Source organism: Ailuropoda melanoleuca, chromosome 1 (genome assembly GCF_002007445.2).
Source record: "Ailuropoda melanoleuca isolate Jingjing chromosome 1, ASM200744v2, whole genome shotgun sequence".
In the NCBI taxonomy this organism is placed as follows: Eukaryota; Metazoa; Chordata; class Mammalia; order Carnivora; family Ursidae; genus Ailuropoda; species Ailuropoda melanoleuca.
In genome coordinates this window covers 57,459,143-57,477,146 of record NC_048218.1, presented here as the reverse complement: position 1 = coordinate 57,477,146, position 18,004 = coordinate 57,459,143, and the positions used below count along the sequence as shown (strand labels likewise).

At 34.7% G+C, this 18,004-nt stretch overlaps 1 protein-coding gene across 29 annotated transcripts in view; it reads left to right on the top strand.

Moving 5' to 3' along the window:
• ZBTB20 (zinc finger and BTB domain containing 20) overlaps window positions 1-18,004 on the top strand; it is a 761,796-nt gene that overhangs the window by 515,493 nt on the left and 228,299 nt on the right. For 26 of the 29 annotated variants that reach the window (XM_034659426.1, XM_034658692.1, XM_034659530.1 and 23 more), the window contains one exon: window positions 7,578-7,677. The exons of the other annotated variants lie outside the window; for them this stretch is intronic. The gene's annotated coding sequence lies outside the window, so the exon portion shown is untranslated. The remainder of the gene's footprint in view (window positions 1-7,577; window positions 7,678-18,004) is intronic. 29 annotated transcript variants of the gene reach the window in all.

Here is an 18,004-nt window from a genome sequence, read left to right as displayed (position 1 = left end):
TCATCTTAGAAAAAGGAAGGTTGAGACGCTGAGCTAATACCAGTTTTTAAGCAAGTTAAGGGAAATAAGAAATGAGGCTTTCTCTCTTTTCTTCACTGAGGACCCATAGTAATAAAATATGCTTATCCCGTGACAGAAAATGTATAGGTTTGAATGAGGTAGGTTCTTGATAATGAGGCTTCTGAATACTGAAAGGGAAGTTGTGGGACTGTCTTCTGTGAAGCTCTTTAGCTTAAACTGGATAGATTCACATCTTCCTCGAACATGTGTCAGGGAGAAGAGAAGGAATGATTTCTCAGAGTTTCTTCGAGAGAGAGAGAGAGAGAGAGAGAGAGAATCTTATGCAGGCTCCACACTGGGTGGGGCTCGATCTCACAACCCTGAGATCATGACCTGAGCCAAAATCAAGAGTCAGAAGCTTAACTGACTGAGCCATCCAGGCACCCCAACTTCTCTCTCTTTTTAAAGTCACTGTTATTATTAAGAGGCAAAAACTTCTGGAAGCCACAGGAACTTCTAAATATGCTTGGCATATGTTAAAGCAACAGCAGTGCCACCAAGGTTTTAGTGGACAATTCTCAGGAATCACAGGATGTTACCCTTTGTTACATATGGTCACATATGTATCCATCACACTGTGTTCTGATCATTTCCTATAACAACTGATTTACTACAAACTTGGAACAGTGGGTACAGCTGCTGAAAAAAATTTGCTTGTGAACAAAGAGATTAGAGCATATCGTTCAGTGTTCTGTAAAAAGTTATAAACTTTTAGTGGAAAAGTTATCACATTTCACCCTCTGCTTGTTGCTGTCAGTACTCAAAGCCAAACCCATTACCATTAAACTTACACCATTCCCTTCCTACTATACTAAATGAAGTGTTTTTGATTCATCCCCCAGTAAGTGTTGGTGGTATTTGCTATAAAAAGGGGCAGGGGCCCACAGAATGCAATTAGGGAAAAGACATCCTCAATTAGGAAAAAAAAAAAAAAACTTCCATACTCTTTCTACTTGCCTAGTACTCATCTAGGAACTGGAGGTACACAAGTAAATAAGTTTCCATCAGTTAAGAGTGCTCACAGTGAGGGAAACAGACAAGTAAATAGGTAACTCTGGTACAAAGAGATATCCATTGGAGTAAAGGCATGTGCAAGGTACTATACAGATTTGCCTGGGACAATTCTGGCTTGTGCCTATGGCCTCTGTATAATTATTCACAGGGGCCTTTGACAAAATATGTCCTGGTTTGGACAACAAATTATATGGTTACCCTATAAATAGCTATAACCATCAAATCTGCCTGGGGTTGTCTAGCAAGATTTTCCACAGATTAGGACAAAAAATCAAAGAGATTAAGAATTCTTTGCCACACGTGTTGTCTACATCCAAATGGAAATGAAAAACTTAGTAGACTGGCTGACTTTCATTTCTTCCAGCATTGTCAGAGGAATAGAGTGGGATTTTAACTCATGTGGGGTGAGGGGAGAAGGGCAAAGCAGGACAATCAAAACCCACTTATTGGTATATGATATGCACAAGGAGTGTCTTTAAATAAGCCATTAAATTATGGATCCCCTAAAGCTCTCAGGATTGAAAGGTGGTGTGAGAAAAGACTAGAAACCATGGAGGGAATTTTAGAAAGACAGCTTAAGGTTCAACATAAGGAATCTTATTTGGTGCCAAGTTTTGTACGAAGGGTTCGAAAGCAGGATTGGGTTGCCTGTGAGGCTGGGAGCCCTATGCCCCTGCTGATGTGCAGCAAAGGCTGAATGGCCCATGAGCAAACTCAGTCACAAGGTCAAAACTCAGGCCGCTAATTATTTAGGGTTCTGTACACATTGCCGATCCTATGATTTTACATTATGCATAGGGTCTTTTTGAGTAGCTTTTAAGTAAGAATCCTATGCTTGGGGAAATGCCTAGACGCTAAAAAAACCAAAACAAAACAAGAAAAAAACAAAGTAGAAATATCACAAAGAACAAATAGAACAAACAAACAAAACACAGTTTGTGTGAGCTAAATGCTCTTGTGACCCACTCTGGACATACACTAAAAAGAGAGAGCGGGAAATGTCAATGCAGATCTCGTAGAGCTTATTCTTTGCCACTCTTATTACAAGGAAAGGAGCTATTAAACACATATGCAGAAGACACATCTCCCTCAGAGGTCCCTACCTCTGGGACACATACTCATCTGAAGACTAAGTTGCTGAGAAGTCTGGCTTACCAGTTTGATTTGCATAGTTCCAAGTTACGTAGGAATGGGACCGGTGGCAAAGTTATCATTAAAGAGAAACAAAGCAGAAGACTGAACAAAGGATACATTCTGTGCAAAGTTTGAAGTTTATACTGTCTCGCGATCCTTGTCATGGTAAGAAAGGCATCCACCCCTTCCCCCACCTAAAAAGAATAACAGAAAGTGACAAAAGGAGGCTCCCTGGAGGTAACACCGGGAGCAAAGAGTAGGGGAACTAAAGACTGTACACATGAAGAGAGAGAAAGGGGTTGGCATGGACACAGGAGATGCAGCCAAACACTCTGCATTCACAGCAGAGATACGTGATTAGGTTGGAATCACTTTCACCTCTTCCCCAGGGTATGCAAGTAGGAATAGGTCAGGTTGGGGCAAAAGGAATGACATCTTGACGAGGCTCAGCTTTCCCAGGGGCCTAAGAAAGGTGGCAGTACAGCTAGAACCAGAATATTCTCACTGGTCCTTTTATATGAAATCTTGAATATCTACATTTACAGATTAAAATGTTTTCCAGTACACCAGAGAGAGAAAAGTCTTCTGAAGGCAGTGGAAATGACTTTAGTTCTCCAGTGGTTAAGAATATAAGGGCTTAAGAGTGAGGAAAGCTATTTTCAAATCTCGGCTACTTAACAGATTTATGGTAACATATTTAAATTTCTCTAAGTTTTAATTTCCACATGTTAAAAAAAATGATAATGCATACACCATTGAGCTCCTGTAAAGACTGTATTACACATGTAAACTGTGTAACACATATAGTGTTTGGCAAATAATTATTAATAATAAAGTTTTTATTCAGTGAGGATTGTTATCCATTTCCATAACGTCCGGTCACCCATACCAAGTTCTGCTTCATTTTACGTCATTACTTTCTGTCTGGTCCTTGACATTCCACACTGTTTCAGCTTTGACCTACTTCCCCAGATACTGTGGTATCTCTCTGCTTCAAAACTTCATGCTCCTGTGTTCTTTGAAAGGTCTACCTGCAATTATTTGTAAATTCAGTACTAACAGTGTGCAAATATTTTAAATCATAAAAAATACATGCTTTTAGGAAATACTCTTCTTGTTCCTGAGCTCTGAAGGCACTCTTCATCTCTGATAATATTGACCCTGGGCCCAATTCATGTTGAGTGAACAAGGATTATTTTATACCCTCTTCCCAGGAGGTTAAAATGACTCAGCAAAAGTCACTCAGTGATCTCAGATGAGGAATCCAATGAATCAGTCTGGAAATCTTGATCTAAAATCTGCCAGGGTCTCCATTTACTGAGAAAAAGTCAGCCTAGAGAAGATGATGCCCAGTAAATTTTATATTATGATATTACTTTTTTTTTTTTTTTTACTACATGCTTAAAATGTTTTCTGGATTTGGACTGGCCCTCTGATTACCCACAGAATAGAGGGAGAAAGCTGTGTAAGTTTCCTTCTCAACAGTTAAAGCAGTCCTTGTCACCAAAACTATCATATGTTAGATCACATGTCAGTGTCTATGACATAGTCAGGCCTTGGCTTCTCAGGATCCACTCATTACAAGTGAATTTATGTGCCTTGAAGCATATGGCCTTGATATATGATCCCAGAGCAAAAGAGCAAGGTATTTCAAGCTGGCCACAATTTTATTGACTCTCACAGGCCTGCTTTGTAGTCATTCCAATAAACTAGACGAGAAATTTCTGATGCTCCAAGCTATCCAGTCTGCAGGACTCCATTTCATGATTCAGAGTCCAACTAAACAACTCAAGAGTGCTTTTGTGTGGCACTGTGACCACAGGAATAAATAATTGCTTAGTAATTCTCTTTGAGGCAGAAAATTCTAAACATGGAGGAACCATTTCCCCTTAATGGGAGCCAGAAATCCTGTAAGTGCTTGAAATGGCATTCACAAGTCTGAATGGTAAACAGATAAAAACAGGAGCGCACCAGTTGCACAAATGACTTGCTTGTCACAAACTTGTCATTGCAGTAATCTAACATTTCTTTCACAGAGCCCGATGCAAAGGATGGAACAAACAGGCCCTGCTGACGTTTTGGCTCTGCTAAGCCTTCCTCAGAGCTAAAGCATCTGCAGCATCTTCCCGTTCTAGACCCTTTATCTGCTGAAGTTAGCTGATACTGTACATGTCAAAGAAATGTTTGACTATTGCATTAACAAGTTGATGACAAGCAAGTTATTCCTGCAACTGAAATACCGCTGCTTTTAGCAGGCTGCCATCTTGACCTTCGTCTTCTCCTACAGGGGAACCCTAGCAGAGCAGAGCACTGGGGAGATAGCAGTATTGTTGCCCTAGGCTATACAGATAAACAAGGACCACCTGTTTGGAACTTAGGCGCAGCAGTATAAGGGACACACCAGGCAGTTCCATTCAGGTTATGGATAGCATTTCCCTGGAAAACATAAACATTGCAAACACACTGCACTGTCCCAAGGATTCTCTTGCTGGAATAAAGGGAGCTGCACAGAAATTATTTCCTACTGCACCTCCTCCATCCCCCCCCACTCATTGGGGGACCCGTATATACTTTATAAAGCTGGGAAAGTTAATGAAAAGTGTATACCAGCTTCAAACCTAGTTTTTGCCGGTTCTTGGAGTTCCTCCCATCAGTAGCCTCTCTCCTAACGTCTTCCTCATTCAGGATAGCATCTGGAACTCTCTGACTAGGTCAGAGCGATGCTCTTGCCCCTGAAAAGTCAGGTAAGTCCATTAGCGTCCTCACAGAAACCTTCAACAGCCCTCTCTAACACACCACCGCTTCATCTCCAACTTCAGCTGCCAGCAGGGAGTGCTCATACACTGTGCAACTTCCAGTTCTTGCCTTGCTGTTTGAGCAGCCCTCCTCCCTTGGGGGATCCAACCTTGGTGTTCCTTGAGTGTGCAGTGTGGTGGGTCCCAGGCTTATCAGCATACAGACCTGATCTGGAGCCTGTAACAGGAGCCTTGCCTATTGTGCCAGAGTGTTCTGCCTCTGCTGGTGCCTTGGGCGTATCAGCACTGGGAACAATGGAGCCTTCGCCCTAAGCCTTTTCATAAAGCTGAGCGTCTCTTACTCATCAAGGTGTCAGGTGCCCTGTATTATTTTTAGACTCTTGGTTAAAGGTGCATTGGTATTGTTTTGTCTGGTTTAAATATCGACGAGAAAAACTTGCATTCTCAGACTTATTTTCTGCTGTTGGCTCAGGTGCTTTCATTTTTGAAAGTCTTGTGTAAAAATGGTTATCATCATTCAGCCATGAGAACCCATATTTCTTGACAAAGTAGTGATGGGGCTTACATTTCTCTTAGATTTGGCGAACTGACCACAGTACTGTCTCCCAAATGAAATGTGCTACTCCCATCCCAAATATCTCACACTGCAATCTATACCCCTGCTTTGTTACCTCAGAAGACAGGTGGGAAAGGTATGAGAGAGGGTCCTCTGTTTTTCACAGTTAAGGATATTACCTTGGAAAAGGAGGTGGAGGTAGTTTGAGGCAGGGCACTTATATTTTCTGTAAAAGAACACATGTAAATGAACTACTTGAATTTTAAATGGAGTTCTAGTGACTTTTTCTTTCTTTTTAAAGTTCCTAATAAGATTTCTGTAATAACTTTGTGTTTTACTTTTTTAATAGAACTTAAATGGCAAAGAAATAATATGCTATTTTTGATTCAGGAAAAAAACAAAGTATTTTTTTTATGGGAACTCTCTTTTTAAATACACATTAGGGAATAGATAATGGCACCAACAATAAAAAATGTTCTCTCTTTATAGTCTGAGGGATAGCTGATTAGTGTATGTGTATGTGTTTTTAATATGTATTTACTTATTTGCTTGTTTATTTGTCTATTTATTTTAAGAAAGAAAGGAAGGAAGAGAGAAAATAAAAATTCTTATGCTGGAGTAATCTCATTAGATTCATAGGGTTTTAGGACTGGAAAGGAACTCGATGATAGTCTCTGACTTTGTATCACACTCACATTTGGATATGTGGATACTGAGACCCAAAGATGTTTAATAACGTGAACAAAGATACACAAGATTGTGGCAGAGCTAGACCTAAAAATTTATTTTTAACAAACAGTCTCATTTGAATAATTCACATTGATGTACTTAAGTCTAATAGGGCTTTTGTTTTTGGAATAACTGGGGTTGTGTCCTGGCTAAGCCAATTTAGGGATATACATTTGAATAGTTTGGTGACATTTCTTCCTAAGCTGTATTTTACCTGAGTCACAAAAGGAACCATTACAATTTCAATTAAATTTTTTCTCTTATAAGATTTCAAAGAAACACTTTCCCCATTCCCATTATGGCAGCTGAAAACATATATTTTTTAAATTTTTTTTAATTCTTTTTTTTCTTTAAGATTTTATTTATTTATTTGACAGGAGAGAGAGAGCACAAGGAGGCAGAGTAGGAAGAGGGAGAAGCAGATTCCCCACTGAGCAAGGAGCCCAACACGAGGCTGGATCCCAGGACCCTGGGATCATGACCTGAGCTGAAGGCAGTCACTTAACCAACTGAATCACCCAGGAGCCCCTCAACATTTTTTTTTCCTACTTTAATTCTTCAATTCGTCTGACCATTTTACCTTTGGAAGAGAGAGATGTTTTTTATTTATTTATTTTTGGCATATTGCTTATCATCATCAACTGCTGAATCCACTTATATGCTTTATATATTTAGGTGTTCTATATAGGGTACATAAATATTTATAAATGTTATATTTTCTTGGTGGATTGACTTTTCTTTTAAAGATTTTATTTATTTATTTGACAGAGATAGAGACAGCCAGCGAGAGAGGGAACACAAGCAGGGGGAGTGGGAGAGGAAGAAGCAGGCTCCCAGCGGTGGAGCCTGATGTGGGGCTCGATCCCAGAACGCTGGGATCACGCCCTGGGCCGAAGGCGGACGCTTAACGACTGAGCCACCCAGTCACCCCTGAAAACATATATTTTTAAATGGGTCTGTTCCTTTAATAAGTATTAATTTAAGTAGGTCATATTCTAACATTCTTGGAGATAGAAAATCTTTTATCAGATTGAACGAAATCTGATTTTTATTCCCACTTTTAGCCATGTTTGAGGTGGTCCTTGTTAATTGTCAGTTTTAACAAGACACTGATTAAAAGTTAAAACATCAATGTTTTTGTGTGTTTTGGTTCTTTTAGTTTAGCACAAAGGGAAAATAAAAAATGCATTTACCTTTTTGCAGCCATGATAATTATATACTCTATTTTTCATTTATGCAAAACTTTATTTTTGAGGGTTTTCTTTTTGTTTCATTTCTCCGTTTTTGCATTTTCCAAACATCTGTACCGTGGCTGGTGGCGAGAGTAGCAGTGGCTGGCACTTTTCCTCCACGCTTTGAGAGAAAGAGAATTGGCTGGAATAAAACCTTGCCTTCCATATGGTCGACTTGAAATACAGCATTGAAAAGGTATCGTCTCTTTTTTCTTTTCTGAAACCAGAGGTGAAACGCACGAGTAAATAGCAATGTTGGTGCCAAACCACCTGTTGATTCATATCAGAACAGTCCTTGGCAAGGCACCCCCACTTAGTCGTTTGAAACCCTGACTACATGATCTCTGTGCGTTGGTAGCATCATATCAACAGCATGTGCTGCTGGTCAGTCACTTAAGAAAGCCTAGACTCTACAAATAGTTAAGAGATGAATTGAAAGTTTTGCTTTTGCTTTGACAAAACGAACACTTTGTAAGTATGTTAGGCTGTGAAGTGTTTGCTGATTCCTGGAGTATTAGGATCTATTGTCAGGGACAGTGAAAAGAAGGTGGCAGTAGAGGTTTCTCTCACCTTGATAAATTCTAGTTGGGAAAAGCAGTAGTCTCTGTCTTATCAATTATTTTAAAGTAAAATACTTCAAGCACATAAAAATATAAAGAGTAATGTGAACACGCAAGAGTCCACACCTAAATTAAACAAATATTTGGCACTCTTATTTCTAAACCTGTTTTTTGTCTTTTATTATTCTAAGTTACATAAAACGATGTGCACAAATTAAGTATGTAGCTTGATGAGCTTTTATGTAGGTATGACAATATCCAATCCAAGGTACAAAATATTCACAATACCTAGGAAGAGTTCTTTGTGCCCTCTTGAGTGTGATATTCTCTAAACCTTTAACAAAAGGTTAAAAACAAACAAAACTGTTCTGACCTTCTATCATTATCATTAGTTTTACATAAGCCATAAGCTGTAGTGTGGCCTATATAAAATGTATTCTACTGTAGATATCACGAAAATTTGTTTGTTGAGTCTCTCATTGTTAGATGTTATTTCTGGTACTTCCCAATCATAACTAATACTGCAGTTAACATTTTTATACATGTTTTTACATGGAGGAGGAATTGCTTAATTATAAGAAACATGCATTTTCAGTTTCACTAGGAATGTAAAATTTCTCTCCAAAGTTGTAGTAGTAATTTATATTCTCATTAGCCATCTGTAAGAACGTCTCCACATACTTCATAACATTTGGGATGGCTAGACTTTCAAATTTTTTGTCAATTTGACAGGTATTAAATAGTATCTCATTTAAAAATTGTTTACTTATAAACCGTTGGGATTTTCTTGTGTGTGTTGCCTGTTTATATCTTTAGCCATCATTCTATTAGTTTATTTGTTTTGCTATTGTTATTTGGACCGGTTTTGGTTTTGGTTTTGTTTGTACTATTCTGGATTCTCATCCTTTGGGCAATAGAGATTACAAATATATTTTCCTAATCTGTGTCTGTTGTAGCTTATTTTGAAAAGTTTCTAATTTTAATGCAGTTAGGTTTTTGATATTTTAATGCAGTTAGGTTTTGATATTTTAACCATTATAGTTTGTGCTATAGTTTGAACCATTATAGTTTGTGCTATAGTTTGAACCAGTCAGTAAGTAGAGCATGCAACTCTTGATCTCAGGGTAGCGAGTTCAAGCCCCATGCTATGTATGGAACCTACTTAAAAAATGGATAGATAGATAGATAGATAGATAGATAGATAGATAGATAGATAGATATAGATAGATGATAGATAGATAGATAGATAGATAGATAGATGATAGATAGATAGATAGATAGATATATAGATAGATAATAGATAGATAATAGATAGATAGATATAGAGATATAGAGATACAGAGATATAGAGATATAGAGATACAGAGATACAGAGATATAGAGATATAGAGATATAGATAGTGCTTTTATGTCACTTAAGAAATCCTTCCATAGGACAACTTTCCTTTATTTTTTTCATTCCTTTACTTTATTCTAATAGTTTAAAAGTTTGGCCTTTTACATTTAGATCTCTAAACTTCTTGGCATTTATTTTTGTATGTGATATCTTACATGTACCCTATTTTATTCTTTTTCCATGGATAACCCAATTATCCCAGCACCATTTAACAAGTTAGCCATCCTTACCCACTAATTTGTAATGCCATCTTTTGCTTACATTAAATGTTTTTTAGGATCTTTACTTCAACTAGTAAACTGTTTCTCTATTCTTGTTCTAATACCACAGTGCCTTAATCATCATAGCTTTATAATATTCTTGCTATCTGGTAAGGCAAATCTGTCTACATTGTTTTATAAAATTCTCTTGGCTCCCCTTGCCTTTTGCTATTCAATATAAATTTTAGGATTAGTTGTTCAAGTTTTACAAAATACTTGTTGATTTTTATTTGTAATTACATTAATTTGAGAGAATAATCTAGGGGAGAATTGACATTTTTATAAAATTGTGTCTCTCTACCCATTAACAGACTATATTCCTCTACTAAATCAGATCTTCCTTCATGTTTTTTAATAATGGTTTATAAGTTTTACCATAAAGGTTTTGCTAGAACCTATTTTGTTAGATTTCTTCTTGTATTACTTAGATTTTTGTTCTTTTATGTATAGAGTCTGTTTTCCATTTCATTGTTTATTGGTTATTATTGGTATATATTCAGCAACTTTGCTGAACTCTCTTATTAGTTCTAATGACTAAACTGAAAATTGTCTTATATTTTTTACATAGGCATGTATATCATCTGTAGATAATGACAGCTTTTCTCTTAAATTCTTATTCTTAAGTGTTCAATTTCTTTTTCCTGTCATATTGCATGACTAAGACCTCTATATAGTATTGAATAAAAGCAATGATATGAATATCTGTTCTGTTTCTTACTTTAATGGTAATTTGGGAAATGTGACATCTGCTTAGCATTTTGATAAATTGAAATCATTATGTTAAAGAAGTTTCCACCATCTATTTATAGTTTGTAATGAACTTTTAATCAGGAATACTAGTCAAATTTTATCTAATTCTTTTTCTGTATCAATAATATGATATAGTTGCCCATTAATATGTTAATATTTTAGGGGTGCCTGGGTGGCTCAGTCATTAAGCATCTGCCTTCGGCTCAGGGCGTGATCCCGGTGTTCTGAGATCGAGCCCCACATCAGGCTCCTCCACTAGAAGCCTGCTTCTTCCTCTCCCAGCTGGGAGACTCCTTCCTCTCCCACTCCCCCTGCTTGTGTTCCCTCTCTGGCTGGCTGTCTCTCTCTCTGTGGCAAATAAATAAATAATTAAATCTTTAAAAAAATGTTAATATTTTATATATTAATACCTTTCCTGGTATTAAACATTTCTGACATTCCTGGAAAAAAACTTTATTTGGTCCTGGTGTGTTATTTATTTATTTATTTATTTTCTTTTAAAGATTTTATTTATTTATTGGACAGAGACACAGCAAGAGAGGGAACACCAGCAGGGGGAGTGAGAGAGGGAGAAGCAGGCTTCCCGCTGAGCAGGGAGCCTGTGCGGGGCTCAATCCCAGGACCCTGGGATCATGACCTGAGCTGAAGGCAGATGCTTAAGTACTGAGCCACCCAAGCGCCCCCTGGTGTGTTTTTTTAATCCACTGTTGAGTTTAATTTGCTGATATTTTATGTAATATGTTTGTACAGGGAGATTAGTCTTTTATTTTCCTTTCTTAAACTGTTATTGTAGAGTTTTGGTGTCATGGTGATATTAGCTCATAAAATAAATTGAGCAACATTCATTTCTTTCTCTTTTTTTTCTATTTCTGAAATAGTTGTCATATTAATTGAGATTACCTATTCTGAAAATGTTGTTAAACTTGCCTGAAAAATCATCTAGACCTGGTATCTTCTGTCCTTAGTGGGACGGTAGATTAGGGTGGATTTCTGATTATCATTTCACTTTCTTCCATGGTTATTCGTTTATTCAAGTGTTCTATTTCATCTTAAGTCAATTTTAGTAAGATTTTTTAGAAAAATATACAATTAATGGTTAATCTACACTTTCAAACTTATTGACATAATGGTGTCATGATTTTTAATTTTATCTTTAATATGTCCCCCTCTTATTCCTAATATTATTTAGCTGAGTCTTTTTTCTTACTCATTGTTAGACATTTTTCTGTGTCATTTACTTTTTTTAAAACCTGTCTTTTTATTTTGTTGATCTACTTTATTGTGTCTTTGTATTCTATTTCATTACTTTGTGCTTTTATCAACATTATTTTCTTCAGGCTACTGTCTTCTAGAAATACAAGATCGTTTTTTCTTTTTCTAGATTCCTGTGTTAAATTATTACTCATTTAATTTTGATGCTTTTTCTTATTTTCAAAGATGAATTTTACTCTCTAAGTTTTCTTCCAAGTTTTTAATTAGCTGCATAGCTTGCTTTGATATGTACTTTTGTTCAATTTTAAATATTTTGTAATGTCTGCTTGATTTATTTTTAACCCTTTGGTTACTTGAAAGTGTATGTTTTTACTTTCTAAACAAATTTACTCTATTTTTATTACTGATTCAGAATACAATTGCATTATAATGAGAGGATGTGTTTTATATGGGTTCAATTAAAAAATTTTTTAGCTTTTTTTGTGACCTGGGACATGAATTTTACTGCTGACTTGAAATATGTAGGTGGCTTTTTGGTTTCTGCAGTGCTCATATTAAAATTTTTGTATGTATACCTAACTATATATTTTTCTAATAAAAAATAATCCATCTTTTAGTATTTCTGGCTTTCTCCTTAATGTAAAAAAAAAAAAAGGTGCCTAGCATGTTTTACCTACTTACTAATTATCAATCTGTTATAATTATTGACTGAGGTTTTAGTTTTACCTGTTTGTTTTAAATATATGCAAAAATGGTTATCATTGATTTTTATAGTTAATGCCTAATTATATTTACTCATATATTTTAGATATTGCTGTGTCCACCATTATTCTTGGATGATGTGGCTTCCTTTCTGGGTTCACTTTTCTTTGTGTTGAATTACATCTTTTTGGAGAGCCCTGAGGAGTATACTCTTTTTATATATCTAAAAATGTTTTTATTTCATCTTTTATCTTAAATAGCAATTTATCTGGGTATTTTTGTTCAACAGTTGAGGATATTACTCAATTAATCTTACCCAATTGTTCTTCAACTATCATTACTTAAGAGAAATCTGCTATCAATCTAGTTTTCATCTCTTTGTAGGTAGTCTGCCTTTTCCCTCTGGTGACTTTTAAAAGTTTTTCTATATCCTTGATGTCTTATAGTTTCCCTCAAATGTGTCTAGATATGGATTTATTTTGAATTATCAGTCATGAACTCAGGGTATACTTTCTAATCTCAGGACTCTAATGCTAGAAAATTCTCAGTTATTATCTTTTACTTTATTGTTTCTTTGTTATTACCTCCATTTTCTTCAGGGATTCTTATAAGATATACATTGGTGTTTCCTAGTCAATTTACATATCTCAATTGCTCTTTCATTTTCTAAAAATATATTTTACTTTCTGTGATTCTTTTTCTGAGTGCATTCCTTAATATTACCTTCCAACTCACTAATGCTCCTTGAAACTGCCCAATCTTAAATCACCCTATCTATTGCATTTTTAATGTCAATGAACCTGTTTTTCATTTTTAAGATTTCTGATTGGTTCTTTATTTACCTATTCTTATCTTACTGCTCTCTGTTGTTATTTAATAATTTCTTATTCTCTTATAAGTATGATTTTTTATCTCTGAGCATTACAAACATATTCATTTTGAGGTCATTGTCAGACAATTCTATAAAATCAAATTCACCTGCAGTGAATATTATAATTATTAATTTTGTTGGTTGTTTTTCTTATCATTAGATTTCTTACTATGTTTTAGAATTTTGTTTTGTAGGTTAATGTGGGTCATAAGGCTTTTTTTTTATTTGTCTCTTGGTTTTCTTTCTTCCTCTCTTTTTCTTTGTTCATACACCCTTGACTAGTGGTTTTACAGTTGCCTCTATTGGGATTCCTCAGTTCCTAGTCCCAATCCAAATGTTATAGTGGTAGCTTTCAGCTTTTTCTCTTTAAGGGTATTTGATCGTGAGGCTGTGTCTTTATCCTTCCATCTCTCAGTGCCTACAGTTCTATAAGCTATTGCACCAAGTAGCAGTTCGCCAAATTTTTTGCAGCCTCTTGCTGAAGTAGTGAGCTAAGCTTAGGTCCATCATTTCATATGGAGCCTTTTATCCTCATTACTCCAAGAGCTAGACTTCCACCCACCTCTTTGTGTTTCTGGGTCCAGATTTTAGCAGGCTATGGCTTCAGCCCCCTTTGCTGCTTTTAGTTTCTTTGTAAATATAGTCACTTTCTTTTTTAAATTTCACTCTGCTTCTTCAGTTTTCTCATTTTATACTGTATTATTTTTTTAGTTAATCGTATCTCTTAAGTGACACTCCTTTGATATTCACTTCTCTTTTATTTAGATATATCATTTTAAAACAAATATTATGAATAAAAGTTATTATTGAATGTTTAGTTGGACTAGACACTGAACTTTATAGATAATTATCTTATTCAATCCTCTCTATAATCAGTTATTTTTATTCCCACTGTATAAACTAGAGAATTGAGGCAAATAGGCTAAATAAACTCCCCCGTAGGAAAGAGGTTATAACTAGTAAATGGCAGAAGTAAGATTTGAACTCAAGTTTCTCCACTACCAAAACTAGTGCTCTTAAAATAGCATTCTATAGATAGATTTTGTGTTTAAAAAAAAAACTATGCTATGGTGTTTGTTTTTTATTTTTAATAAATTAACTATTATTTATTTTTGTAAAAATATGTCTGGTCCTACCTCAAAAAATTTATTTTATATTGTTTGTGTTTTTATAAATCCTTGGTCATGTCTCTGTCCTCCTCTTTTCTTCTCTCCCTCTCTCTCTTTTCTTCCTCTTTTGATATATGATGGCTCTATTTCTTATTAATCTAGCAATTTAGAAGTTATAAAGCATAGTTTATTTTTCTAATAATGATTACTATTATTTTGTAAAATCCAGTCCTGATTTCTTTAATTATCATCATTAATGAAATTGTATGCTGTATGAAAGGAGAAATTTAGGATGCTGTTTCTTCATTTCTCCTCCTATTCAGTTTCCCATTTTTTGTTATAATACATTAGGTCAGTTATAGATTATTATTAGTTTTACAATACAGCTGTAAGAGAGGATAATCACAAGAAAGCTAAATCACTTATTTGGGTAGCAGAGAGCTTCTAACACAAAGTAGGTACTTAACCAAATATGTGTTGAGTATGAAATGAATGTACCTGTTTTATGCATATACACGTGCATACAGAGAAGGAAAACAGCTGAAATGTCATTAGAGTATCCCTCTACTTCTAGATGACCCACCTATTCATTTAAACTTTGGATTTTATAAACTGTTGGGCCACCATATGATTTAATAAGTACTCTTTCTTTCAATTCTTTTGTTAGGCAAACACATGCTTTGTGAACCAACCCTTTGCAATCAATGTGCCTCTATCCAAGTTAGTCCCACTCATAGCTAGTTCCATCTTTGCCCCTTCTATCCCATCCTACCCCTACAAATAATAAATATACCTGGCAACTTCCATTCTCACATCAGCAACTACTCTTAAGTTTTCATTTGCCAGATACTGTGTGATTCTTGAATGGGAAATAGTGATTAAATATAAATAATTGTATCATATTCAGTTGCTAATAGCCCGTGTTCTTCCAGAATACTTCATGTTGTTTACTCTTTAAATAGAAGCATTTTGAAGTAGTTCTTATTGCTCTATTTTTTAAGGATAGTTCTTAAAATCTCCAATTATAGTCAAAGGAAATTCTTTGTAGAAGATGCTAAGAAAATTGGATTTTCCTTTGAATACCACTAGATATTAACAAGAAACTTAATGATGATCTGTAACATGCTAAAAAAAATATGATGCTTCTATTGTAGCAAAGTATATTAAATAAAACAATGTAGATTAACAAGAAAAAAGCAAACTTGTATAAACGGGTCATTGCTGATGTGCAAATTTTATGGAAATTTTAATGGCACATTTGATCAATTTATAAGAAGTGCATATTTGTGTTTATAAGAACACTCAAGCTTCCTATGTGGCATGATTTTAACAATCTTTTATATGTAAGAACAGATTGAAATTAAACTGTCTTCCTGGCTGTTTCTATTCTTTAAATTGTAAAAATGATTTTTATTATTCTCTATTTAAAAGTCACTGATCTGGGAATCAGGAGACTTAGTTTCTGGTCCCAGTTCTGTCATTTAACTAGCTCTATTCTCTTGAGTAATTTATTGAATTTTTGAGTCAGTTTTTTTTATTTATAAATATAAAGAATTGGACCTGATGCTTTGTAAAGCCCCTTCCAGTTTTCATGTCTAATATTCAGCATTGTATCTGTCTGTATCTCTCTCTATTATGTATAAATATCCACATATAAAAACTTAACTGCATATAGGTTCCATACATCAACAACCTAAGTTATTCAACAGAATTCATAAAGAAATATCCAAGAATAGGATTAATTTTCTCCTGAATAAAGCAGTTAAATTTAGCTGATAAATAAATAACTGGAAGCTACAGTAGGTTCTTGATCTGGATAAAAGCAGCATGATATTTTCAAAAGTACTGTTAGGCAGCAATGTATAGAATGGATTAGAATGGAAGAAATCTGGAATAGAGACCGGCAGAATGATGCCATGGTTCAGGGTGACATAAGGAGAGTCCAGAATGTAGTGATAACATCAGACATAGAGTAGAAGAAAAAGATATGAAGATACTGAGATAAATATTTGCTTAAAAAAATCTAAAAAGATTATGAAAAGGAAAATCATAAAAGAGGAAATACGAATGTCTAACGAACATATGAAAAGGTATTATAACTCGCTAGCACTTCAAGTCATTATTTATAAAAATAATACTTCTCAATGCTAGTAGGTGTGCGGTTAAACTGGCACTCATATAGTGATGGTGAGGATATGTATTGACACAAAATTCCACAATGTAAAATGGCATTATATTATCAAGAAACTTTCTTTAAAAATGTGTCTTTTTGACTCAGTAATTTTACTAATAGGAATCTATCTATCGGGAATAGAAACTCTAGACTGACATTTATATATAAAGATGTTCATCACAATGTTCATTTACAAAAGTGGAAAAAGAGAAAAACAATCCTAAATATTTATTTGGAGAGATTATTAAACAAATTGTGGGACATCCATAGATATCATTGCATGTATACTTATCAAAGATATTTTTAAAAATTCTTTTACTGGGAAATGCTCATGAAATAATGCAACAGAAAGAAACTTGTACACCTAACATGATCCTAAATTTGAAACAAGAAAATATATGGTTATAATTGAAGGAAATACATTAAAATGTGAAAAACATCTGTATGGTGTAATTAAGTGATATTTCTCCTTTTTCTTAAACTTTCTAAATGTTCTAAAAATACTATAATAATTAGAAAAATAAAAATTTTAAGCAAACAGCAAATAATGTAAATAATATTAATTCCAAATTTGATAATTCAAGAGATGAATACATGTTTACTATTTATCACCCCTTAATGGAATTAAATGTTTTGCTTTTCCAATTTATTAAGATTTTGAAATATCTGTGATACAGATTTTTGGAATCATATCATATTGAATATGATATGGCATGTATTTTCTGAATCAGACAACATTGTTTCTGTTGTGCCCAGTGCTTCTCAGAGTATCTGTTTTACTTTTTTGTGTTTTGTTTTTTTGGATCCTTGTACATTTGCCTCAGGTTATCAGCTTGTGCTCTGACATTCTAGAACCTCATTTTCTTTAGTCCATCAGTCAGTTCTGACATTAATACACTCAAAGCACATGCACATGTATATAAAATTATTATAAGGGAAGAAATCTAGATCACCCTTTGTTTTCAATTGTTTTAACTTATAAATTTCTCATCCTGTAAAAATTTCATAATCTAATAATAATAGCTTTTTGAGTAATTGAGACACATGAAAATGAAGTAAAGGACACAGCCAATATGTCATTATAAAGTCACTTTTATTGGTAGAATAAACTACTACCGATAAAATTTATCAGGCACCCATCTCAAGAATAGAATCTTGGCTACTCTGTGTAAGAATGAATAAACATAACAACTTACTTGGCTCCGTACACAGAACTTAGCCAAAAAAGAAACCCAGTTAGATGCCAGAAAGAATGAACCAGATAAAGTTTTATTGGCTCAAAATACACAAATAACTTAGTCCACTCCTTTTCTAACAAAACTGCTTAAGTAAAAATGTAATCTTTTTAAAAATCTAAATTCCTTACACTAGCCAATGGCAAAGTACTGGAGTAACTAAACATTTCCAGACCGCACCCTCTTTCCCTTCTGCCAGGAGAATGAACCACTCTCTCTTCAGCTCAGGCCTCCACTGACTACAAGTTAACTCAG